The sequence below is a fragment of the Strigops habroptila genome, chromosome 2, assembly GCF_004027225.2.
Source record: "Strigops habroptila isolate Jane chromosome 2, bStrHab1.2.pri, whole genome shotgun sequence".
Lineage (NCBI taxonomy): Eukaryota > Metazoa > Chordata > Aves > Psittaciformes > Psittacidae > Strigops > Strigops habroptila.
In genome coordinates, this window is record NC_044278.2 from 101,331,359 (window position 1) to 101,358,472 (window position 27,114).

At 38.5% G+C, this 27,114-nt stretch overlaps 2 long non-coding RNA genes across 10 annotated transcripts in view; one reads left to right on the forward strand and one right to left on the reverse strand.

Moving 5' to 3' along the window:
* The window catches only part of LOC115604379, a 34,781-nt gene extending 8,487 nt beyond the window's left edge, over positions 1–26,294 (forward strand). For 3 of the 9 annotated variants that reach the window (XR_003990242.1, XR_003990243.1, XR_003990241.1), the window contains 5 exons: positions 4,141–4,315; positions 6,078–6,167; positions 6,481–6,557; positions 11,633–11,775; positions 25,678–26,294. This is a non-coding gene — a long non-coding RNA (uncharacterized LOC115604379). The remainder of the gene's footprint in view (positions 1–4,140; positions 4,316–6,077; positions 6,168–6,480; positions 6,558–11,632; positions 11,776–25,677) is intronic. The other 6 variants (XR_003990245.1, XR_003990246.1, XR_003990244.1 and 3 more) reach the window with 3 other exon arrangements.
* LOC115604380 lies at positions 5,574–16,158 on the reverse strand. The gene is made up of 3 exons (XR_003990251.1): positions 15,991–16,158; positions 8,267–8,562; positions 5,574–6,152 (listed from the first exon to the last, which is right to left on the reverse strand). It is a non-coding gene; the product is annotated as an uncharacterized LOC115604380 (long non-coding RNA).
* Positions 26,295–27,114: the final 820 nt, after the last annotated feature.

The window sequence follows — 27,114 nt, forward strand, 5'->3', positions numbered from 1 at the left end:
CAGGTTGGACGGGGCTTGGAGCAACCTGGTCTAGTGGAAGGTGTCCCTGCCCGTGACAGGGAGTTGGAACTGGATGATCTTTAAGGTCCTTTCCCAAACCATTCTATGATTATTTAGAAGATGAGTTTTTCTTCTCTTATTTAGTTAGGGCAGCAGAGTTCATGTATCTCCACAGCATAAATAAAACTCTTACTATATTTCATGCTTTAGAACAGAGGGACATTACTGAACTAACATAAAGCAAATTCTAATTTCTTTTGTAATTCTACTTGTGGTTCTGAGTAATCATGGCTTTATAAAGCATTTCAGCTTTTCTTCTTTTTACATTTGGATTTTTCACTGACTGATTTATTTATTTACTAGCAATGCTGTACATATGAAGTCATTTCTAAGTGCATGAAAGAAAGGTGTAAACATCTGAATGTAGATCCAAAATGGAGATCCTTATTAGAGCAAAATTGGAGGAATGAAATAAAACCACAGTACTAAAACAGAGATTCCCAGACTTACTCTGCTGAAGTTCACTCACTGGCATTGATTACTGAAGGACTGTTGGTGCCAGTGGTGTTAATTTCTCTGGTTTTATTGGTATCTCTCAGAGCAGGGCCTCTAGCCTACATTCACCAACCTGTGAAACACACCTGAAACCAGGACCCCACTCCTGCTTTACTTACTAGTTTATCACCCCCTACCTCATCCTATTCTCATATATCAAAATCTACTCCTGTACAGCAGGCTCACTTCAAAAATCGCTGTCAAAAAAAGTACCTGCTTAAAAGATGTTGAAAGTGAAATGAAAGTGTGATACAGTACTTCTCAGGTGTAGCTGGGAAGTACTGTAATGTGCCATGCTTAGGAATAACGTACGACAAGGAACTGGTCCCCCAAACCTGTCTGCAGGTAAGTAATCCTGTCAAAGGCAGTTGAGTGCATTTGATTAAGGATTACAAGTGATTAGTGGTCTGCAAGGTTAAGAGTACGACCTGCATCATTAATGTGTATTCACATATTAATGCTGTTTTGAGTGGAGGTTGAACTAGATGACCTCTGAGGGCTGTTCCAACTGGAATAATTTCATTGTTATCACACTTGTATTATGCAAATAGATATTTCATTTATTAAAAACATATTGAATAAACTAAGCTCTAGCAGATCATCACAACTATTTTACCTATTGCATCATATTGTAGCATGGAGTCGCAAATTTGACCGAAGTTTAACATTTAAAACAGTAAGAGAAATATACCCATGCCTTTTTGTCTAATGCATTGAATTCCTTGTATACAGTTTTGTATCAGATTTAATTCCTTATAAAAGAATTCCTTCCTAGCATACAGTTGACATGGTTCCAGATCTGGAAGTAGTCCAGAGTTGGGTGCCTGAATATTTGATGCTTTATGTGCAGTTGAGCTGTATGAATGGACTTCAGCTTACTCTGCCTAATTCATGTGTTGCTAGCACTGAGACCACAGTAACAAAGGCATCGGTGCAAGTCAGCAGTCTAAGAAAGGCTTGTAGCCCTAAAAACTTTTCAAAGCAAGGACTTGGAATACGAGAGGGCATTCTTACATTAAAAAAAACAACCAACCAAACCCACCACCACCCCAAAATAACCCCAACACAACCCCCCAGTGTTACAATATACTGTGTAGATTCTGAATATATGTAGATGATGGGACACAACTGGTTGAGTTTAATAAATGGCACGTTAGGTGACTGTTAAGATGAAGAGTCTTTATCATTATTTAAGAAATTGTATTTTGATTAACAGTAGTATCACCCTTCTCATTAAGATGTGCAGGGAATTCATATGGATTTTCTTCCTGTGTTTGGATAAAATTTGTACCTGTTGATACTTCAACTGTTCTCATTTAGTATTGTTAATTAATTGCTTTTAAGCCAGAAGTTGGTGATGAGGGAGGAAATCTAAAAATTACTGGCTGTAAAAGGCCAATCACTTTCACATGCATATGACCAGAAATGTTTTAATGAACTTCTTAACCCTTCCAAATATGCGAATTAAGCACAGTAACAGGATATACTGTTGTCATGTCTTATTGGTAGCAGCATGTTTCAGGGAAGTACTTGGAGTTTTGTATGCTTTTATGTAAAAAGAAAAGGAGGATGGTAACACAGCAAGTAATGTGTAAGGACTTGACAGGTCTTCTGGACTTTTAAGGAGTATAGAAAACAACTAAAAGGAGTAAGAGGTACCAGGAGAGAGCAGTGTTACTTCTTTAGGCTATTCTTCACTACAGAGATGTTGTGGACGTTTTATTCTTTCCTAATAATGTCGATGGGACATCACCTGATTATCAGATTAGAGAATCAAAAGATCAAATGCTAGAATAAGGTGCTAAAGAACCGTAAGTCATAAGTACTTTATGTGATTCATTCATGCAGCGGTTCTGAAGGATGAAGTGGCTGATCTGCTAATAAGAATGCATCTCGTTAGGATGAGGTGTTGTGTCAGAAGTCTGGAAGCTATCAGGTGTTGTTTGTACTGTACTTTTGAGCACAAAGAGCAGATCTGGAATTTGCAGACCAAGGATACGTATTTTAATGGCACATAAGTAGATTTGAATACTAAATGGATAGTCAAGTAGTTCTGTGAGCAAAAGGTCTAACAGTGCCTCATTTTCTATGTAATATCTTAGAGGAAATGAAAACTACCTACTGCAGCTGGGGTACTTATGATGTGTCTCTTATGTATGTGCTTGTTCTCTAATAACATGGGCATATGCTGCAGCCTCTACTTCAGTCTGGGGGTCATTCTTCTCTATCCACCTGCCCAGTACTTGGAATTCTGAAATCTCTCAATTCTTACTGAACTGTAAATGACTTGTGAATCTTCATCTCTGACAAAACTGCTTGACACCGGGTAGTGGATTCAAATGTTAGGAAGGGTCACGCATAACCTAGGCAGATACATTAAAAAGCATTAATCTCTTCTGTTTTTAGCAGTATAAACAATGATCTAAGTTGCTTCTGTTGTTAGTGGAAGAGAGATACGCACCCACATATATATTCATGTACTTGTGTGCCATGTGTAGTTCATCCCACCTTCTTAAATTTACAACGTATGGCCTCTGGCAGGAAACTGTAACCCAAGCAATTTTGGTGTGGCCCTACAAGCCTGTGCAATTGCAGGGATAGTGAACTGTGATGCAGAGATGGAAAGTTAAAGCAGTCCAAGAATACCCTATACTGCTTTCAGTGGCAAAGCTGTTATCTACCTCATAATTTACACTTAGGTGACAACAGTAGTTCCTGAAGTGCTGACATTTGTAGCTGCAATTAGCTATGTGCTTGTTTCCTTATTCTCCCTCCTGTTGTATTAGCATAGTCATTTGTGCTGTAATGCAGTGGCTTGGATCAGAAAATTGATCCAGACTTCAAGAGTCTATGGCAAGAAGCAATTTTTAACCCAAGTTAGTTCCTCAATATGGTGAAAAATAGTGAGTGGCTCCACCAGCAGATACATCTGCACAAATGATGTTGTGGCACAAGCATGAGAATAAGCAGCAGGAAGGTCATCTCTGTTTGAATTGTCACTTTTACCAAAATAGATGTTCATCAAATTATGCCTCTAGAATCTGTTTTGGAAGTCTTGTCTGCAAATAAACATCCAAAGTAAAATACTGTATATGTTATATAAAATCAGAGAAAGTTGTAGGGAAGTTGAGGGCTGGATATATTAGCATAATAATGGTAGATGTCATTTGGTATTTGCAGTTATAAAATAATTCACACTGGAAGGAATAACTTGAATTACTTGAAGATAATTCAAAATTACAAGTAAATCATCTGCAAAAATACATGTATGATTATAAATGCCCCAGTGAAAACTTACTTGCCGTACGCCCACTGTAAAAGAAACAGGCCTAAAATTTGTTGAAGTTGTGTTTTATAGTAGTAGTATGTAGAAGCTCTTTATCTGGGCATTTCTTCTCAAATGAACTATCTGTTTCTGGAATGTCCATCTGGTTTAATTAAGTCATTTACATTTTATTGATCAGTGCATTTACATATCCTTTGTGTGTTTTTAAATGTTATGGATACATAACAAGTTCTTGAAAACTAAGTATAGCCTTTTCAGTGAGTTTACAAAAACAAAGCCACTGTATTTCTTGCTTTCAGTTCAATTTCTTCAGATAAACTGGAAATTTTCAATAATGGCAATACGTTCATTCTGCCATTTGGAGGAGCCTGTGCCACAGAATAATGATCTGAAGAAAGCTCACTTATTTGCAAGGAAGAGTCTTCATTTGGGAAGTAGTTCCGTTGCAGCTAACAGGTGCTTTGTCAAGTTCAGGTTAGTACTTTGTTTTGTTTTGTTTTGGCTTTGTTTGTTTGTTTTTATTATACTTATTTGGTTTTGGTAGGCTGGCATTTCATTTAAATTAGCATACATGCAGTGTCATGTGAGAGACTGACAGCCTTTGTGTTGGTCATTTGACATATAAAGGATCTTGAAATGAAAAGGCACATGCAGTGGCATACATACTTACGAGATGTGTGGAGGGAAACTGTTGTCTGGAAAATTATTTTAGCACAATTTATTATTATCTGTGGAGTTGTTCAGGATGGAGATTATGATGATCATAATGACAGGATTCCCTGTTGCTACAAGTTCTTATTCAGAGTTTTCTTATGTGTTTCTTTATTTTCTGAATTCAATATTTTGTTACGCTAGAGTTGCTGTTTTGAATGTGTTAATAATTAAGTCTCAAATCATTTAGAGGAGGTAAAAAGAAAGCCATGGTTAAGTTTTTACAAGCTGAAATACCTTCAAATTTTCTTTCAAATTTTTAATGTTCTGCCAGTCAGATTTTTTTTCTAAAATGGATCCTTAAATCTTGGCATGGTAACACTGGATCAGGATTTAATTTTAGATGAATGGTTACTGTAAGTTGAGGGGTTTTTGTTTTGGTTTTTTTCCTAGACATCCAATTATCTTTATAACATAATAATGACTTACCATCAGTAGTTGGTTTATAGTCATATTCTGCATGAGAACTGTATGCACTGTACAAGTGATTATATGGGGAAAAAAAAAAAGAAACCCAAAAAACCCCAAACCCCAAAACCCCACAATTGAATTGCTTCTTAGCAGAAAGGCAGAGTAGTTTGTCAGCCTTTACAGTGGTGCACACAGATCTAGAACCCTTTTATGATCCCTGTCTACTTTGTTGCTAAATTACTAGATCACTTGCGTTTATAAAAATATATCTCTATAGATGTATATATTATCTGGGAAGCTTTTGCAATAACATTTGTCTTGCTAGAAGTCCTACAGAATGAAAAGTACTGGATTTTTCAAATTTAATACTGTTGTATCTTTTGGGTCCAGAGGCTCCTGTTTTGCCTGGTTTTGTGCACTTGTTTAGCTTCTTATCAATGCCACTAACTTCTTATCAATGCTAGCCTGGTACAGTAATGATGCTGAAGAACTTACAGTTCTTTCCACGTCACTGATTATTTTAGTGTAGGCCTCTAGTCCCCTTATACTTAGAGAAAACATGAAGATACTGTTTTAAATAAATGCTCTACAAACATAATGGACAATTAAAAATCAGAAACTAGTTAAGAAAAGCTTTTGAACTGTTAGGGTCCTCCAAACATGGACAGCACTAGTGAAAAAGAGGCTGTTCCTTCAATAATGTTCTAAAACTTGAAATGCATTTCAATGAAATCATCACACAAGAGAATTAATTTTGGAGATACTTCTTAAATGTTCTGGGTTTATTTTGCAGCATGAATGCTATGTGTCCACCAGATACCAATTTTAAAATACTTTTTTATGAATGCTACAGAATTATAAAAACTGAGGGCTTTGATACATCTGACTTTATTTTTTATATATTCGAAGAACAATTTTCTTAAGCATATTAGGTTTTCCTGTTGGTGAGAATGGATTCTAACTGTACATGAAGTCAAAATTTTACTGAACACAGTTCCATAGAAGCCAAAGCAGGACAAGAGTAAACCATAAACCAAGTATCAATTACAGTGCTTATGATGTCTATAATATGATATTGAGAGCCGTGAGTGTATTTTTCTTCTGAATCTTTCAGCAGAACTATTATTGTTCCTAGTAGAACCTCCTGTTTGTGGACAAAATTGGGGTTTCCTCAAAGAGAGTCCTGTATCTGAAGAGTGAGAAGGTAAGGTATTTGAGGTTATATTATTTTAGCAAGGAGTTAAAAGCAATTTCAATGACTTGTAACGCACACAAATATACAAAAATACTTGATTTATCATGCATCGAGAAGTCTCAAATTGTTTATATCAGTTTCTGTTTGTTGTTTTTTTCCTTTTTATCTCATGGGTGGAATTTCTGAAAGTATTCAGCTCTGCTTTCTAAATGTGTTTTCCATGAAGTCAATGAGCTGACCTGAGTGGGAATAAAGGTTGGTTTATCTTTAGTGAGACAAAGTTAAGTCATCACTAAGTGATTTTGAAATCTCATCCTTGAAGCACTAGGTCTTTGACATTCAGTGGGATGAGAATCTCAGAACAGACTGACTACTGGGGACTCCCAAGCTACAGTTCAGGTAAATAACTTCTTTGGAGGAGGAACTTAAAGGTTTCTTCTTTTGAAAATTATGATAATTAAGTAGCAAAGGGTGCAATTTAAACTATAAATATTTTTCACTTAACATTTACATTTAAAATAGATATGCCTACATTTGTGAGAGATTTTGTTAGTTACAGTTCAAGCATTATATAGTTATCTAACATTTCAGCAGTCCTGTTTCTAAAGAGGACTTTTTTACTGGCACAGAACATGAATCTCTAGTTCTATTCCCAGACACATTTTTATCTTGTTTTCCAACATGTAGCTGTGAGTGTGTAGCTAGTTCAGCTACTGCAATTTCCATTTTGCAAAGACAGAGATGTCTTTTGGTAATGCATGCATAATTTAGAAGTAACAGCTTCTATATTGGAGTGTTAGGGGCTCTGTTCTGATCATGGGATTAACTTGGTTTGTTCCCTGCTCCAGCTGGTCCCCGCTTTCTCTAGGGAAGGGGTAGCTCAGTTAGTGTTGTGACAGCTCAATGTGGTTTGTAACCTTGAGCCCTATAGTCACCTGGAACCGGTGCTGCTCTGCTTTATTTCTGCTCTCGGAAAGCACAGTGGTGCAGTGGGTACTGCTGCTTCAGTAGTGGAAGCAGGAAACTTGGAGAAGAACAGGGTGTGCAATGGGAACACGAACCATTACGGCCATCTCCAGTAATCTGTCCTAGTTTATTACCCAGATTCCTCTTTGACTCTGTTTTTGGGGAAAAGGGGAGGAAAAGGTGGAAAATAGTTCTGTAACTGGTTCAAAAAGAGCAAGAAATTTTTCCTGTTTAAAAATCAAAAAGTTTTTGTCTGCATGATAGAGTTCCAAAGAGAAAACATTAAAGCTTTGGGGATTTTTTTTTTTAATTATTTTATTTGTTTAAAGACTTACCTAATTTCAATTATAGGCTTTTTTTTTCTTTTTAATAGGATTTTGAGATCAAGAATAAAAATTGAGAGTATTTTAAGAGAACAGATTACAAAAAATCAGAGATACATGTATTCTGTTTAAAAAAGATATTTAACTTCAATGAACCATTAACATCAGTGAGGTGATACGAGGTTTCTATTTTCAGTTCTATAGACATTGCAGACTGTGAGTGGAACAGGTGCGTCTGAAGTAGATTATCTGGTTTAAGAAAATAAGCAACTATTCCTGCCAAGCAACTGGTTAAACAAAATTATTAAGATACAAGTATTTTCATAGTAGCTCTCTAATTAATTTAAGTAATTAATGGAAGAAATATCACATGCTTGTAGTAAGTTGCATGTTTCTTCAGAGGTGATAAAAAATACAGTATTTTTTCTTGCCCTTGACAATTCAGTAATCCTGTAATTCTTGTCACGGGTATACTAAACAACTGGGGGTGAATTTCTGCACCTCTTCAATTTGTAAAGTCACAAAATCTGAGCAACAGTCACTAAAACTTCTTGATAATTGAAAGAAATCACATAGCAGACAGCACATTCAGTCTTAAAGAAGTGATGTATTGTAAGAGGCAGTCTGTATCACTGTAGGTAAGGATGTGCCATTAGCACTGCAAAGTAGAAGCATGGTATCTGGGCAATATATAAGCTGTGCACATACCTCTTTTTGTGCCAAACACATTGATATATTAGTATTATGGAATGTACTTGTTCCATTCCTCTTGGCACACAATTAGCTTCCTCTCCTTTGTCTCAGAGAGACATATCTTACCTTGTTCTTGGGACTTGTGATCCAAGAGATTCCCGAGAGAAGGCTTGTTGGCTGTGAGAACTGATATATAGCTTTCCTTAGGGCTTAACAGTGATAGCAGGACTGGATACCACCCAACAACTACGCCAGTTTTGGTTCCCACCATCATGACATTCTTTTGGGAGCAGGCCTGGAAATTTGTTGTCCTGATCATCAACATCCAGCTTCAACACTCTCCTCTTGGATCCCACCATTTTAATGTTGTCATATTGAGCTGTTTGGTTACATTTTTGAAGGGGTAAACTCTTCTGCCTTATCTGCAGTAAGAATACGGGAGTTTCAGGGTCTTCCAAGAGAGGATCTCATTCCTGACATGCTCACCAAGAAAAGGCGATAAAGCCTACGTAGTGCCTTGAAGATTAACTTTTTTATTCTACTGTGGATGGGTAATTGTGTATGTTATGGAATACCATCTAGAGGATACAAATACTATACTTGGTATCAAATGAGGACTCTGATCAGTACATCAGAGATGGATAATCAGTGACCTGAATTTCATTTTATGCAGCACTGGGAATACAGCAATCCTTTAGAGGCCTGGCTTTGGTTCGTATTCTTAATGAAGCACATACAGTTCACTTTTGATAAGCAAGTTATTATTGTAGACATTTTACTTTATCCAAAGATTTCTGGGAGCTGGAGTCTTATTTTCGAGGGAGACAGAGATGGGGAGACAAAACCATGCATATATGCATTTATCTTGAGTCTGGTTTGGAAGCTACTGTAAAACAAGTCGTAAGTAGGGAGGAAAATGCATTCTTGTTTTACCAGGTGATTCTGGTGTCTCAACTCAGTTGTCTTGGAGATACCATTCATAGTGTCCTAATGGGAGCACACTGGTTAAAACATAATTTTTTAGCTCTTTTCTCCTTTAGGGACTACTTGGGGAAGTAACTGAAATTTGTTCCTTTAGAAGCAAAAAGGTTGGTTTTTTTTAACAGTGTAGCCTGAATTTGCAGATGCTGTTTGAAACAACCAAATAAAGTATAGATAGTTTTATATATATTTATATATAGAGATATAAATATATATTTTTATATATATTTATAGGGTTTTTATCTATAGTTATAGACTATATATATCTAGATATATAGAGAACTATCTATATATAGCTAGATATAGAATAGTGCTGCCACCACTATAGATAGTGGTAGAAGTACAATTGTGCAGCTGAACTAAAGGGATTTTGCTGGATAACTACTTGCCTTTTACTGTCATTGGCAAGTCAGAGACAATTTCCAAAGCTGTAGTCTGGCTGAGGAGGAGTAATTGCTTTTATGTGTATGTTCGAAGCCAAAACACACACTTTGTTTTTACCAGTGTTTTTACTAAGATTCAAAATCATCACAGCATTGTTGCTGGGGGGAAAAAAAAAAGTTATTTTTAAAATAAAAAGTATTATGAAAAGAACAGTGACACCTGAGTGGCACACAGAAAACTCATCAGCTGAGCTCCTGACAGAATCTGGCAGAAATTCAAAGTCTGGTTTGTCTCTAGTAATTCCATTAACATTTCAAAGGTGGATGATGTTCTGGGAGTTTCACAGAAGGGATTATTTTTTAAGTGAAGAATTAGTGCTTTAAAGCCTTGCCTGTGCTAGGAATATTGCTGCTATCTCACAATAGGTAAAAGGATTGTATCTGAGACACTAAGTTCTCTATCAGCCGTTTTGCTACTTTATCTGTACTAGCATAATTAAAGTATCAGCCATCTTTCGCCACAGTGTGAATAGAGCTGTATCAGTATAAAACTGGATACGTTAGTAGCTTATTTCTGCGTATAGAAGGAAACAACCTAGGGCTGGCCCAAATCCAGAAATTTTTAATTGTATTGCAGTTGCTATGCTTGTATAAACTGTTTGTATTGGAGACTTTATACCAGAAGAAAGTGACTTCATTCTAGTTTATTTGCCCTTATCCATAGAGCCCCATAAAAAGTTACACCATTTCAGTTTCATAGGTTCACTTTGTGAGCAAACTTGCCCTTTACACGGACTTATCTCCATCTGTGCTACATGATAGAAACAATGGGTGTTTTGACAATAAAAATGCATCTTCCTTTCTAATATAAGCCTAATCTATTCAGTTAATACTAGAACAAGTACAGTTCATACTGTGAACGGTTAGAATATGTCCATCTGGCTGCATGCATCAGAGCCTATAGAGCAGATGTCCCTAACCTGAATCCCAGTTTAACTCTCTGTTATTCAGCAAGGAACACAATGTTTTACATGCTCCGATCACACTTTCAACTGTTGTTTTATGTATCAGTGAATTGCCTTGCTTTTCTGCTGTATAAATGAATCTCGTCCATTATGTGTTACCTGACAATGAATTAAGAAAGTTGAAGTCAGAATATCAGAACTTGGATTGCTTGCAAATCAAGATGATTTGCATGTGCTTATTTTGTAAAGATAATGTTGAGCAGATTCAGATGATTCCTGTTTTAAAGCTACAGGTTAGGAAGAGGTCTTGATCCCACTTTAAAAGGAGGGGAGTGGATCCTGATGGGGAAAAGACTGAAAATCAGTATAGCCCTTCTGCTCTAAGGCTGGGAGCAGTAAAGAAAGGACCTAGTCAGAGACTAACGAGCAGGAACAGAAAGAGCCAAAAGCCCAGGGGACCTTTGACCATTCAGAGAACATTCACTAGCTTTAATTAGCTGTTCTCTGTCCTATGCTCGTTGTGTGTTTGTTCCACCCTCTCTCTCTGTCCATTCTGCCTCTTCTGCTTTAATACTGCTTACTTCATTTGCTTCCCCCCACCCAATCTGCCCTCCTTACTCTGTATTTCCTTCCATTTCCTGGAAATGGAAGCAAAAGCCACCTCCAAAATAGAACTAGTGTTACATTTGCTACAATCACGATGTTTGTGCTGTGTGTGAACTTTTCCCCCATGCTGTCTTATCTGTTTAGACTGCTGGGTTTTATATGAGCGGGGACCTTTTACTGCTCCGTGTTTATGCGCTGTCCAGCAGAATGGAACTTCAGTTTTCATTAGTCCTTAGAAGACCTTAAATATGATTAAGAATAATATTCCCTTATCCTGTTTTTTTATAAGAAGTTATTTCTCAACAAATGACTACCCTTAATGAGATCAGGTAGATGAGATGTAACAGGATAAGAGGAACTTTACTTTTGTTGTTTTTCAATAGGTGAACTAGTGATTTAAAAGTATAATGTTATAACTGTGGTTATATTACCGTCCAGAATAATATGATAAACACTTCAGGATTAATTTTATATTGACTGTTTGCATTGCACTTGCAGTGGTTTGTAAAATGTTGGTTTGTTTCCCATGTTTTATATCTTTTAAATTTGCTTTCTAGAAACCATTTTGTTAGGTGTGGGTTGCTTGTCAGAAATCCATTCGAAGCTTGAGTGCAAGGCAAGCAGGGTACTAATGATGGATATGAATGGATATCTTCAGGATAACAATGGATGCAGCATCTTCAAAAGCAGTGTCATTCTGGTAAGAATTTGCATGCAATTTATTAAACAGTACGTCATAGTTCTCAGTAAAATGTGTTTATATATCTCTTCAAAGATTTGTCTGATTGTTCAATGAAGATTTCTTCTAAAATATGAAAAGTAGGAGGATGACTCTGCATCGTGCACTATTTTAAATTCTGAAACAGTGTACAACTTTAGCTTACTTAGCAGTGACTTTTTGCATATAAAAATGGTTAAGTATCTTTAGAAAAGTAAGTTATTTTAGAGAAGTAGTTAGTGGCCATTTATGGCTCACTGTTCATGAGCCTGTTTCTTTGAATATTTAGAATTTAATATTTTGAATTGTCATTTAAAACAAACAGCTTTCTTTTGCACTCGGAGTATGTTATAACTAGCCTCTGGTGGCATATTTCACCATTACACATGTAACTGTTCTAACAGGCATTGCATCCAACTTTGCAGGAGATATGAAACACTTCTGTAATTATTGACAAATTAATCATAGCTGGAAACTTTTAATCCTTATATAGGTTGAAAAAAAAGTATAACAGCAGAATGCTAAGTCACTACACTGGTACTGCTTTGCTAGAAGCTTCACACTTTAAATAATGTACACAATTAGAAAACGCAAGTAGAAACACCAGTGGAAGTTTTACAGTAACTACAGTATAATAGAAGTGGTTCTTTTTAGTTTAGTCTTTGAAATAGCTTAGGCCAACAATTCCTTAAGCAAAAATTCTTGTTTTCATCAAAACCAATTATGTTCTTATCCATGTATATACTGACTTCTTGAAATTCACAAAGAATTTGTGCTTTTGTTTTTCTTTCTACTCCTGGAATTGTACTGGTGGTTAGTCCTGCAGTGGAACTGTTCCGGTAACAGCTGGCAGTTCTTAAAGCTTCTTCTTAAGGGTATTTTTGAGTATACACTACTTAGTAAAGAGCAGCACAGAGACTGAGCGTTTCTCTGATGAACTAGTTTCATAGCTGAGGTAGCTGTTCCCAGCAGTGAAATTAGAATTTTGACACACCTCAAGAACTCTTAATTTTTCATGCCATGCTGAAAGCTGTGGTGGCTCAGGAGCTGATTCACAAGCAGATTAGGCATTAATCAGATGGACTACATTGGTCAGAGGGGTGGTAGTTAATGTATGAGAGCAATAACTGCATTTGGCACACTGCTTGCCTCTCAGGAGGCCTTAGCCCTGTGGAGAGGCAACGATAAGGAGCTCAGACACATCATTGTGCTAACACAGATACCTCCTATAGGCACCTGATGAGAGCAGCAGAACTGTGGGGTATCCGGGGGGGGAGCAGTGCCAGCCTAGCTGACAGAATCCAGTTGCACTGTACTCAGTTGCACAATACAGACATGCACCATAACTTAACAGGTATTTAAGGCAGCAGTAATTGAACCAGAGTATCCTCCTCACTAAGATACTGGGAGAGGAAAGTACAGAGCGTGCCTGGTAGATAACTCCAGAGGTCTGCGGCCAGATTCCAAAGGCCTGATATAAGTGTACAAGTTAGACCTGAAAAGATTAATGTAAGCAGTCTCCTCATTTGAAATTAGATTTGTATGGAAGTGACTAATAGTGACTTCTATTTAATATCTGTTTCTGCAACACTCAGCTTTTCATTTTTACTTTCTAGGTGGGTGGGAGGTAAAATCTGGCCCTCAAAGTGCTGTGCACTCATTTCAGTGCCAAAACGCAAAACACAAATCAGCAACTGTAATGTAAGGGCATAGTAGGTTCCTCTAGCTGCACTGGAGAAGTATGCATGCTAGGTATATGAAGGTAAGCTTAGATATCTGCTTAGATATGTTTATAAGTAGCTTTTTTAAACTGCTATGATTCTGTAGGCTATTGTAGTAACTTGGGATGAGGAAGTTAGGCTGTTCACAACATTTTTTGCCAGGCTAATCTTTCATTCTGGCTCATTGCATGGCAAGTGTTTGGGTCTTTGATCTGTTTATATGTTAAACCAACTTTTAGGGAGGAAAAACAGGAAGGGGTGAGCTCTTACATTTTAAAACCCCTCAAATTCAGAAGGACAATATCAATCAAGAAAAACCTAGTTTGCAATTTCCATGATGTAAAGGCATCTTATCTGCAATTGTAGTAGTTATAAAAATCAAGGCTGGAGTGTCTTTCTCTGTTGATCTTTTCTAAGGTGACTGTACTGACTGGTATTGTTTCAAATAAAAACAGTTAAAACAAGTGATTGACTTATGAAAGGGTTGACTGACATTTAGTGTTTAATTCCTCTTTCGCTGAATCATTTTTGTGATATTAACTTTATTTCTGACACTTTAGTAGGTGGAAGCCTGAAGGGGGAAATGTTGTAGTTCTTTCACAATTCATTAGTTTGTGGATGTTTCTGTTATGTTGTTTCCACACCAAATGACTCATATGTTAAATGAACACGCCAGCTTAAAGGCATGCCCTCAATAGTGCAGCCCACGGTGAAACTTGATGCCATGGCATATAAAAATGTGGAAGATGCTCATACCCATTTGAATCCTCAGTAAGTTTGATGCACATTGGCCACATGTGCTATCAATTAGTGTACTCAGGGTACTTTCTTTCAAAAAGCTGCGTTTTGCCATGGCTGATTGCTCTTTCTCACACTGCTGTTCTAATGAGTTTGTAGGCTACGTCTGTCTGGTGAGCACAAGTTGGAACTGAGAAATATTGATTTATTTATTTAATAATGTGGCATAGTTTCAATGTATTCTTTTCTGGACTATTTGATGAGAGACTATAGAAGTAATCTGTTTTGCATTGCCACCTGTGTATTTAATGATTTAGACAGATTCAAATGCTTTTATTTGGGAAGTTGATAGCACAGATCTAATGGCCTACATATTGTGAAAACACTAATTAGAGTGAACTAGTTGGCCTCTGGTTATCTTACCTCTCCTTGAATTTTGACTTTCTTACCAATTTAGTTTTTCCTCGTTTAATAAAAATGTGAAAGACAAAACAGATTTACCTATTGACAGCATCACACACATTATCAGTTACATTAAAGAAGCTTCATACTAGAACACTGCAAGAAGCAGGTCAAAAACTGGCCCGGGGTTCCAGTCCTACATTTCTTGAGTGTCTGCAATATGGAGACAGATGTGTACTCACAGCCTGCATTGACTTGTATACTGAAAATATGTATATAGCTCCGTAATTTCTGTTCTGTGGATGACAGACCTGTGGTTTTGATAGGAGTAAGATGGATTGCTGTGACAGAGTAGATAAAACATACCATGAGTCAGGTACTTTGGCTTTTAAATAACGGTCCTGTTCTGCCATGCATAATATGTAGCAGAGTAGTTTATGCCAAAGTGAACAGATACATTTGTATTAAAGAGTGCTCTTCCCATAAATTTTTCAGTTAACACTACTGATGGCTGTACACTGGGTGCAAGGTTTTCTGTCTGTGTCCCTGTTCATTTTCAGGAGGTTCTTGATGCTCATGAGTTCTGCTTCCACTGATGTGGAGCTTGTCTGTCCATCCCTTCTCTGCTTTGGGCTGCAAGACTGTAATGAAGGCTATGTGCAACTATTAACAAAATTGATCACAATTTCCACAGGAACCACTGGAAGGCAATAAAGTAGCCACTTCAATCCTGTTTCTAGCACCTCAGACCAAGTCATCTAGGGTCACTTAAGGATGCCTCACTGAAAGAGTACAAAAGGTATAAAGATAAGACCATGCTACTGTTTCAGCTGCAAGTGGTGTTGAAGTATAGGCAAGGAGAGGAAGGAAGTAGCACAGTGAAAATACATCAGAAATTGTGGCTCTGGCCAGGCCGATGTGTTGGAGAGAATGGGGTGTATATGCCAAGGGCAATATATCTGCCTTCCTGTACATTTGTGCCTTTAATAACCCCAAGAAGCAGCAGCAAGCCAGAAATGGGGCACACTGGTATATTCCACCTCTACAGGGGTAAGAGCTGCCTCACCAGCCTGTTGTTCCTGTGTGTTTTCTGTTCTGAGCCTTTGGCTTGTCAGGATCCCTCCTTCATTTGCCGGCAGAGATCCTGGAATGTCACAGTGTATGCTGCAGCACGTACAGTTTGAGTCCTGCTCTCACTTGCCCACCTGTTCCTCTCCTGTACTGTGTGATGGAGATGCACAGCTCCGAGAGTAAGTCCAGGGGCTGGGCTTTAAGGATCTAATCGGGGTTTCTATGAGCACAGATAGGTGTGATGTCAGGCGCTGAAGGTACTGACCTGTTCCCGTTCCTGTCGGGTCCTTCCGTCCCTTTCTCCTGGGGCGGTGGTTTCACCCGTGGCTCCGCACACGAGTACGCTCAGGTGGCTTCAGGTTCTTCGCTGTGACATCAGCACTCGAGCCGAGCGTTGCCTGGGGCCCGCCGGCAGCGCGACCGCGAAGCGGGCTCTGCGTCAGGGTGAGCGGCGCGTGGCCGCGGGGCCTCGGCCCAGCTGCAGCGCGGCGGCCCCCGCGGCACTGGGACCCGGGCGGCTCCTCCCCGCCCGCAGCGGGGGGCGAGGGGGCGCGGCGGCGCGCGGACCTTTTCCCGCCGCCGCAGCCGCTGCGCGCTCCCCATTGGCTGCCCGCGGGGGGCTCCGCGGGGTGCGCCCCTCCGAGCGGGCCCGGTCCGCCCCGCGGCAGCGGCCCCGCGCCGGGCTGCTGCGTGCTGGGGCACCGCCCGCTCCCGCCGCTTGGCCGCCGCCTGCGCGGCGCGGCTTAGCTCCGCGCACCTGGAGCTGCCCCTGCCCTACGTGCGGACCGTGCTTCCAGGAGCCGGCGTGTGCCTGGCATGCCCGAGTGCCGCTGTTGTATTTCTGCATGCTGTAGCGCGTTTTTCTAACGCAGGTGGAGCGCGCCGAGTTGTTTGGTGCTGGGGACTTGAATGTGCCCTCGTGTGCAATGGTGAACTGTATGCCGGAATGGGGACAGGCTCCTGCCGGCGGCTTTTGTGTACCCTGGGAAAAGATGCGTAAATAATTATAGATGAAAGTGTTTAAAATAGCAAGAAATATTTTATTCATTTCAGGAAAATAATTTGCACAACATGCAGACCAAATGGTAAATACAACCTGAAAGTTTACTGGGTGAGTTGTAGTTTTATTGCTGTATGTCAGTTTTGTGCATACGTGGTGTAACATTAGATCTTCCTTTAAAGGCTATACAGTGGATTGTGGCAAATGTTCAAAGGCATGCTTTGGCTAATATTAAAATATCATCCCTTTAATGCCTACATGATATTCACAGAAGACAGGTATTCTACTCTTACATCAACTACTGTGTATTCTGCTGAACTCTTTGCAGTTTAATATTTAAAACAAGACATCGAGAATAAAAGAGTTCTGATCATTAAGTTAGAATTAAAGTGGAGCAGAAGCTGATATATTACCTAACACTTGGCTTCTATGACTGCCTGTCACAAAGTAATGGCTCTCTTAAACTGTACATTAATCACCAACAAGAAGTTCAGAAATGTCTGTTTCAGCCCAGAAACTTTTACTACCAAATAAATAGCTTTCATACTATTGGCATGAGCAAAGAAATGTCTTTAACAAGAAATTCCTTCACATCTAAATGAAGTTAATTTATACCTTCTCTCATACGAGTTTATTTTATTGCAATTGCCCAAGGAAAAAAGTGTGTGGGGCAACTTTGCAGGTAAGTACAGTGAAGTATATTTCAAGTTATGTGTATTCAGTACATATTTTCAGGCATATAATAAAATAACTTTAGAAAAGCAAAATGTCCCTTTTATTTTAGAAAGCGATCAGTATTTGTCAATGGGCTGTGTTATTAAAATGATCACAGGCAAAAGCTACACTTGTAAAAGGTGAATCTGGGAAGCAACTGTTCTACTCACAGATTCACAGCCTGTGTCATCCCCCAAAGAGTAAGTTAACAAGTAAGTTAAAGGGGAGTAAATTTTATGTTCCAGTTTCTCAGTGGTGAATGGTCTGCTGGTTTTAGAACATACATGAAAGGTGTATTGCCTTTTGGGTTCAGAAATTGTACATTGTGTTTCTGCAACCTGTTGGCTTGCTTTTATGCCTCACAGCTTTTCTGTCATTGCAAGAAATATTGCAAGACAGTAAGGTCTTCTCAGACTGAGAGCTGTACATGGACTGAAATTCCCTTCTCTAGCAGAACCAGTACCCGTGCCTACATGGAAGCATCACTGCACAAACTTTATGTAGCTCTTTATATTTCTTGTTTTCTCTCATCCTGGTTCTAGCTTCATTGTCTCTTACCAGGAAAGAGTTCCCAGGCAATCTCTCTGGTTCTTTGTGCTGTCTATATTACTGACTTTTTGCACCTTCATTTGTACCCTCTACCATACTGCGTGATGCTTCAGCCGTTTATTTCTGCCCTGTTCACCTGACCCAGTCACCGACTAAACCGTGAAGGCCCATCCTTGTGTTGGCACTGAAGGCAGCCTCTCCTTCCTGTTTTCCCACTATTTCCCGCCCCCAGACAATATGATGTTCAGTTTGCCTTCCCAGATACAGTGGGGAAAAAACTCAAAACATATGAAGCCACATCCTTATGCTCTCTTTTGTTTTTTTATTTGCTTATCTTAATAAAATTAAGACTCTTTGCTTTTTGAGAAATAATTATAATTTTCTCTATGTTTTTGTCATGACTAATACAATGGGGTAATGTGTTTTCTAGCCTTTGCTGTGCAATATGCATTTCAAACTAAAACAGGGTGATCTAATCAAAATAACAAACAGTATAGTGGTGGTGTACTAAGGAGTTAGTGCTTAAGCTATTTCTGACTCCCTTGTTTGCGGGTGATCAGTAAGTAGTCACTTTTTGGGTGCTTTTTAGCAAGATCTGTGATGAGAATTCTCGATAAAACAATCTTTAAAAAAAATGGCAAGGGGGAAAATGTTCAATTTTAGGTCTTTGAAAAATAGAATTCTAGGAAAGTGGCTGTGACTGGAAATCAGGAAAAACGCATTTTAGGTTGAACCTTCAGTGATTCAGAAAATGAGTTTATAATGACACTGATTTTAATTTTTCGTGTATTTGACTTTATCGCGTACGTAAGAGCTTAATGTGGCCAAACTTTAGTTGTTTCAGAATCTTCTATGACCATCCTGTTGATAATGAACTATTAATAGCATTTAATGCAAACTGTAGGAAAAGCTACTGTGAGATTGTGCATAAAAGTTCAATAATGAAATCAAGTTGCTATTCTTTTTTTTTTTGTTGTTGATATTTTTACATATTGGCTTAAACCATAACAGAGTTTCCTGTTTTATTAGTAAATACATCCCAATGCTTCAGTTGATGTTAACTCCAAAGAAGTTCCTTCCTAATTTCTTTATGTAGTAACCAGTTCGATCTACACTATTGTTGATAGGGACATTGATTTTATATTTGTAACTGAATTTCCTTGATAATCAGTATGAAGAAGTGGCATATGGTAGGAAAAACATTTCTTGTGATCAGGTTTGAATTTTCTGCACTTTGGATGTTTCTCTGTACTTCTTGGTTTTCTAGTGTTATAAGTTAGCAAGCATACAAATGTCTGGCCTGACCTCTCTAAAGCAGTTGTTTTATATGTCCATGCATAATACTTTTGATTTTACACTTCCTAATTTCTCTTCATAGAATGTTTTCAGTGTTTATCATTGCTCACATTTGAACCCTTTCCAGTTCTTTAGTATCCTTTTGGATAAGGAGTGACCTGTACCTCATGCGGGGTTTTGTTGTTGTTTGGGTTTTTTTTTCTGGTAAGGTCACAGCATTGATTTTTATAATCCTATTACACTGGCTTTCTTCTAATTTTCTTCCATTGTTTAAGCAGCCTGGTTTATTGGGTTTTGTTTTGGTTTTTTTTGACTGTGGTGATGTACTGAGCAGAGATTTTCACTAAGCAGCTGAAGCGGTGCCCTGGCTCCTTACTGAGGCCAAAGCATCTGGTGTTCTTTCCCATTACAGCATGTTCTAATGAACAACTTCCACTAAACAAGGCTATCGCTTGCACCTGACACTAGCATCCACCTGCCCCAGTGGTCCAGTGCACGGAACTACACTGTTTAAAAAGCAATTCTAGTCTTAACAATAAAGGGTTGATCTTTCTCCTAGTTTTCTGCCTGAGCAGGCTCACCAGTGATGGGTGCTGCTGTTGTGGCAAGGAGATTAGAGGAGCACATGTCAAAGGAAGGAGGGGGTAGAAATATACAACATGTTCTTTCTTCACTGATCTGCATCAAATCAGTTTAACTAGCATAAAACTATGCAGAGTTGTAATAGAAGTATTGAGTTTGGCATAAATGCAGGATGGATGCAAATGTATGTGTAAGCATAAGGTGAAAGATCAAAACAAGGGTTAAAGAAATGGCTTGTACTGATAATGAAGGAAGGGCAACGTTTCCAGAACACCGTTTCCAGCGGTATCTGTGTGCCACAGCACAGAGAACTTGCCAGAGGAAGATCTCGCACCCTAACAGCAGGAGGATGGCAACAAGGTTGTAGTATATTACACACACTGTTGTTTTTCCAGTTAGCCAAACAAGAGGAGAGACTGCAGGCATACATTTAAGACCTGTATTTCAGACAAGGAAAAACAGACAGTGGGCAGCAATATGACCTAAGATTTATGGGAGGCAAGGTAAGCAAGATCCTGAGGCAAAGGACTATCATCTCACAGCTGATTCCTGAAGGATATCCTAAAAGATCTGCTCAAAAAATAGGGTGTTATTGCTAATTAAGATCAACTCCTGAAATGGGGTGAGGACTTAATAGCTGCGGCCCTTGTCCTCTGTTGTGTACGTAAGTTATCCTGGCCAGCCATTTGGACAGATGGGTCTCGGTGCTTGTGAGTAAGTGAGCGTAAGGGTGTGAGTGAATAAAATCTATGGGGGAATAAACATTAGTGGGTAACATCAACTTATTTGGAGGTTTTGTAGGTAACTCTTACCTTCCCCTTGCCTAACACATTGAATTATATTACACTAAGTTCCCTGCAGTTGCGCCTTTGATTTGAAACCTCATAAAACACGGACTGTTTTCTCTTGGGTTTATTTTAGTATGTGTTTGTATCTGTAATAATTTAAACTTGATTTGGCATTTTTGGGGTCCACTTACTAATTTTTGTTAGATTAGCAGTTTTCCCTGATTCATAGTAACCTAAATGACTGCAGATTTTATGCCATAGTCCGCACCCCTGTTTCTGGATGATTAACAACTATACCATAACATAGGACCAAATCCATTATTTTGAGACACTTTGCAGTTAACTCTTTGCCATTAATGAAATTTATTATAATGAAATAGATCAATTAATCCAATACTTTTGCTTTTTTGTTCTCATCGGGTTTTGATCTCTGCCTGTCTATGTCTTAGGTTTTTTGTTTGCTTGCTTCAGGAGGAAATCTCTTCAGGCTTTGAAAACTTCTGTTACCCGGATGAATAGATCTGGAGCAAGAACTAGATGATCATCAGTAGTAGTTGTTCCATTCTGTTTCTTTTGTACATGATGCCTAGTATGACTTTTGCGTGTTTGTGCTATTTTCAAATTTGTGTGAGACTCCTATTTGATTCAAGTAATTTCTTGAAGCTCATTGTTTCTTCATAATGTTTTATTATCTTTTTCCCAGCAATAATCATGTTTTTGGAGACTCAGAGATTTTCTTAGCATGTAAGATATGCATGGAGGCTTTGCATCCTTCTTTTGGTCTTGAGGAATCTTCTTCATGTTACTGAAATCTTTTTAGTAGGGTGTATTTAAAGTTCAATAAGTTTAACAGGGAGAAGTGTGTGTTGTGGGGCATGAATTCTTTGCTTATAGGAACGGGTTCCTTATATTTCTTACTTTTACCTTACCAGTCCTACATTTTACTGTTGTCTCATCGATGATTTCAGAAAAAAGCTTACGACACCTTTCACACACATGACAAGGATTTCCATGGTTTGTTTCCCTTACCTTGCTTCCTCTGCCAAGAATTCTGTGAGCATCCTGGATCCATATATACTTTCCCATCACGCTTATTCTCCCTTCTCTTTCACTGTGTTGAACTGTCTTGAGGATTTGCTCATCATTGAGACTGGGGAAGAAAAACCGACTGGTGCCAGCCATGAGCACATTCCAACACTTTGTTATAGGATTCAGGAATTTAGAAAATAACAAAGTTAAAGTTCATGCATATCTGTGCATCTTCTACTTGGCATGTGTGCATAATTCTGTGATAATTACATGAGCGGGTACTGTTTAATAAAATACCATATAGCATTGTAAGAGTGGTTTTGTATTACTTTAAAATAGTGTTACTTGGGCATTGAAGTTCCTGTGATTCTAGGCACCACTCAAATATGTGCCGAAAAGATTATCTACAATCCTAAATACTTACAGTGTAAATATAATACTGTTGAAAAGAGGAAATATACACAGATGAGAAGGGAAATACTAGAGTTGACGGAGAGTATTCATACTTCAGGCATCCAACTCAGTTACCTAAATCAAAAGACTGATCTCCCTCGATCATTTCCACAGGTTCTCCAGAGACTCTTTCAGAGGACAGTTTGGAATATTTTAGGAGCGACCAAAATCACTGTCAACAGAAATGTCTCTATTTACTGTATAGGAGCATCCATCTCCTACATCCCACACTTGCTTACTTTAGCCACTTAAAAATAGGTGTTGAGTATACACCTTATTTGCTCATAGGGGCTGTAGGGGCATCTTAGTAAGCTGAATTTCAACGAAAGCTTTGAAGGACAGCAGTGAAGTGTGTTTTCAGATATTTAAGGGAGTTTCCCTAAAATGTAAGATGTAAAACAGGAAAAGGCTCAAGAGTTTGGTTGGAAAATGTAATGTGGGCGAGAGAGGAGCTGGAAGCTGGGCTGCTGACACTGAATGACAGGTGGGAGATAGGAAAGGAAGAGAGACAAGAATTCAAACTTTTTTTTATTTCCTTCTCTTCTCCCCCCCCCCCCCCCCCCCCAGTAAAAAGTGGGGGGGTTTGAAAGTGTTTTGGCCAAACACAAAGTAATAAACAGATCTGACAGTGTGATCTTGTGATCTATCAGACTTTTCAGCTTTATGTTTCCTAAAAGTTGGCCCAGCTTCAAATGTGAGCAAGCCACAGCTGTCTTCCTGACACGATTAAGGAACAATAGGTATGGCGCTGATAAGCAAGGAAGGGCCTTGAAAGTGAAGACAAGTAACATATTCCAAGAGAAGTCAGGGAGAGCTGTGGAGGCAGTGATGTGTTTCCAAGTGATCCAGTAGAAAAAGGATCTTTGTAGCAGTTTTCTGAATGAATGTGAGTGAGATTAGGCTGCGTTTCCCAAAAGCAGAGAAGAAATGTGGCTGAATCAAAACGTGGTGATGGTGATGATAACCTGATTGAATGCTTCAGCTGATTGGAAGAATTAACAAAAATACCATCTTGGAAATGTTGCACTGAAAGTATCTGAAAATTATGAATATGAATCTTAGGATTTGGAGTAAATTTAGGATCTAAGGTGATGCTGGAGTTGTGTCTGAGCAACAGGCAGGATGACAGTGTAGCTATGCAGCTTCGTGTGTGTCATCAGCAATTAAGTCATTCATATGAAAACCTTAAAGATCTGTTCTCAAATATAATTGTATTGTTTACTGTTTGGAGTTCTTCACTCCTATGGTTGCTTCCCAGGTAATATTGCTTAGAATGTTTCCCCACCTGCCACCAAGGACTGGACTTTAATTGTTGGGTTTGATTTGTAATGTCGCAGTGGGGTGCCTAGCATGAAAAGTTGTGGTTTGCATTTGTTGGGAAGGCACTGATCTTTTTGTTTCATTTACAGTAATAATGAATTGGTTTACAGTAATAATGAATAGAGTTCAGTAATTTCTTTACAATTAAATTATGAAGTCAAGTCTTCTAATAACTATACTCCATAGTACTTCAGTAATATAATTAATTGATTCAGTTCCTTATTCTGATCCTTCCCTATGATGTAAGAATTCTCCCCAGGAGGAGGAAGCCTTCAGTTTGCTTGAGGCATTTGTAGCCAGTTCCCATACCAGCCGCAGTCATCCTTTCCTTCCCCTTCAGCATGTCCCAGAACTCAGGCTGAGAAGGGGGACTGGGGAAAGGGCGGAGGAAATAGCATCTGCTCTTGGCTAGTTTTCCACTGGTGCGTAGTTGTATGGGCATGGTAGCAAAGAGGAATGAATTAGAATCGTTTTTAGGCTTTTCTCACTTAAACCAGAGATGAGGCAACTTTAGTATTGGGAAGGCATAACCCAAAGCAAAAAACCCCAGCTTTTTATTTTCTTTCTTGTTATTTTTACAATCGATACATTTCTACCAGCTGTTGAAATGTAAATTGTTAATACGTTTTTGCAAGAGCAAAGAAGAAAGACTGTCTGAGGTGTCTAGTAGTTAGGTGTCCAGATTAAAGTATTACAGTATGTAGTATGCTCAGGGAAGAGAAATTAAAAATTGCCTTTCCACATAAATGTAACTGAGCAACAGCCAGGTTTTAGTCTGTAACTCTCTTGAGATAAAATAACCAAAATATGACACTATATTCTAAGTGTGGTGTTACATGTTCTTTACCATGTACCAGTTTCTGACATGCATGTGGTATACAAGTGGGAATTCAGCATTAAAATGGAAATAAAGGTTTTGATACTTACCTTGAGCTAACACCAACACTAAGAAGACAAACCCCTTACCTTCTCCCACAAATTTTGGAGGTCACCTCTGCCTGGCATATATATGAGTTTCCTCGTAAGTAAGCAGTCTAAGTAAATTCAGCGTCTCCTCTCAGCAAGGGCATCTTAATATCCATGTGCATAGTGACTGGAAAACTTTGTGTATAGTATTTTTCCCCGCCTAGAAATAATAGCAATTTGAGTCCTTACCTCTCCATCAGTGCTATAGACGAATCAACATCTCTTTCAATGAATTTCAGATGTTCATGTCCTCATGTGTCTTGGAATATTTTTTAAACTTGTTGATTTGTTTTATATAAAGGGTCTTGCTGCATCTTAAGCTATCAAACAGGAGGTAAGAAAGTAATCAGAGATAGTTGATTCTCCTGAATGTTGGGGGGTTTTTTAACAGAAAGTCTGTTTATTTTGATTTGTCTGGACCCCTTCCTGGGGTGGATGAGAGGTGCCTCTGCTGAAGTTTGGATGGCATGGTACTCCACAGCATAGCCTGTGGTTCTGTATGCTTTTTGACCATAAATCTGATACTCCTGTAGTGTCTTCACTGCTGCTGTAGCATTAAAGCCTATATTTCAGTGGGCAAACCTCCTTATAAAGCAGACATTTTTTGCGACAGTATATTTTCTTATTGGCAATTGTATATGATACTAGGTGTGGGCTACCATAGGGTTTTATCAGTATGTTAGGAAGAAACATCAGCATAAAAAGCTACTTCATTTAACACACTGCCAGGCTAGAACTTCTCGCAGCCTTCAGATAGACATAACAGTGAATGTTTTTATAGAAATATTATTACTTTCTGTCAGTTTTAGTGTTTTAAAATATGGGAAGATTATCTAATTTTAGTTTTTGCCACCATGTTACTAAGAGGCTAAAAATCTACATGTCTTGAAATGATGAGTTGATGAAGATAAAAATGTCACCTTTATTGATTTTAGACCACTCTCTTTTATTTAAAATAATAAACCAAAATATATATAAATATGAAAAAACAGCAGCATGCAGGAGGTGAGCAAACGCACTGCAGGTACTCATGTTTGCCTGAAGGGGAATATGCTGTGATCAATTAATGCTGTATAAACCTCTTGATGTAAGGTATCACTGCAGTTCTTTCCTGTAGCTGCAGTGTTTTGTGGTAGAAATGTAAATCTTGTAATGATCTAACCAAATTATTTTTCTGGGACTAGTTTGGTGTCTCTTTAATTAGAGTTATGCACTTTGTTACCTGATTTCATCCTTTTTCTGTTTACATATTTAGGCTCTGCCACTGGATTTGTTCAAATGGACCTTGATAGCCATGGGGCCTGACTGAGTTGATGAGACTCTGGGTGACTGCAAGTTTCTACTCTGAAGATCTGATTGTAGGCTTCAACCTAAATTTCTATTTTATTCCTCTGTCTATTTCCTTCTAATACATGAAAATTATCCTACAAAATGGTATTGTCTTTGAGTCTCATGCACACCTACTTTAATAGCATTCAGATACCATGTGCTTGGGATGTTGTCAGAGATCGTTAAAACACTTCTGTTGTGTCATATGCCAAAACCTCATCATTGCTGTGATTATTGCGTTATATTTTTACATTCAGTGGCTTCCTACCTAAAATGGAGATCATCATCTGTGTTTTCAGTCATTGTGGTATTTCTCTTAACTCAGATTTGGAAGTCAGAGTAACTGTTAGAACTCTATTCAGGTCTACACTTTTAAAGGTGCTAGTAGACTTGGTTTTGTTTGTTGAACACAAATAAGTTCTATTTTACTTTATTTTGCAATGTGCTGTTTTTTTAGTAGCCTACTACTACTGAAAGCTTTCAATATGATGATACCCTGTGATGTAGACCAATAAAATAAGTAGGAAAAGGCATGAACTTTTACTAGCTCTCCTGTTGCTTTTCTATTTCTGTGGCTGTGGTTACATGACATTACTATACAGCTGAGAGTGAGGATATCTTTTATTTTTGTGAACCAGAGAATATATTTTGTTTGCACTGTTCCCTGTCCTGTTCCATATGACCATGTTGCAGTTACACTGAGTACTGAAGTTAAATAGGTCTGATAGAAGCTGGAAAGGACTTCGCAAAATCGCATTAAAAATAGAGTTTGAGGGGGAAAATGGGAATGCTCCATCCCTGTGCATATTAGTATTTATATTGTATAGACTTTTTTAACCAAGTAGGTAGCAATATAGGATAATTAACAGATTAAAAGATCCAAAACTTTGTATATAAAGAATCAGAAATACCTTATTTATTTTTTTTCTTTGAAGGCTTATTACAATGATATCTGAGAGCTTCACAGTATTTGATGGGGTTTTTTGCATATTCCCAGAACAACAGAAAAGCACCATTGTCCTGTTTTACCAAGGAGAAAACTGAGCCACTCGTTCAGTCAATAGTAAAGTCAATGATACTAATTGGGTTCTCCTGCCTTTTAATCTTGTGCCTCCAGCTCCATTCTCCCTCAAAAGCCAAAAATTCCATTATAATCAGCTGCTTTGCATTTCTACATAAAGGGCTCTAGGTGTTTGGGTTTGGACTCCCAGAAAATGAGGAAGACAAAGTTAGTGGCCATCTGCCAAGGTGCTTGGTCTGACTCGCTCCTTGTGCACAGGAGCTGACGGCAAAGGCAGAGGCAGAACTGAGGTGTTGCTGTGTGGTGTTCAACTGCCTTAACCACATGCCCATCGCTCTTTTC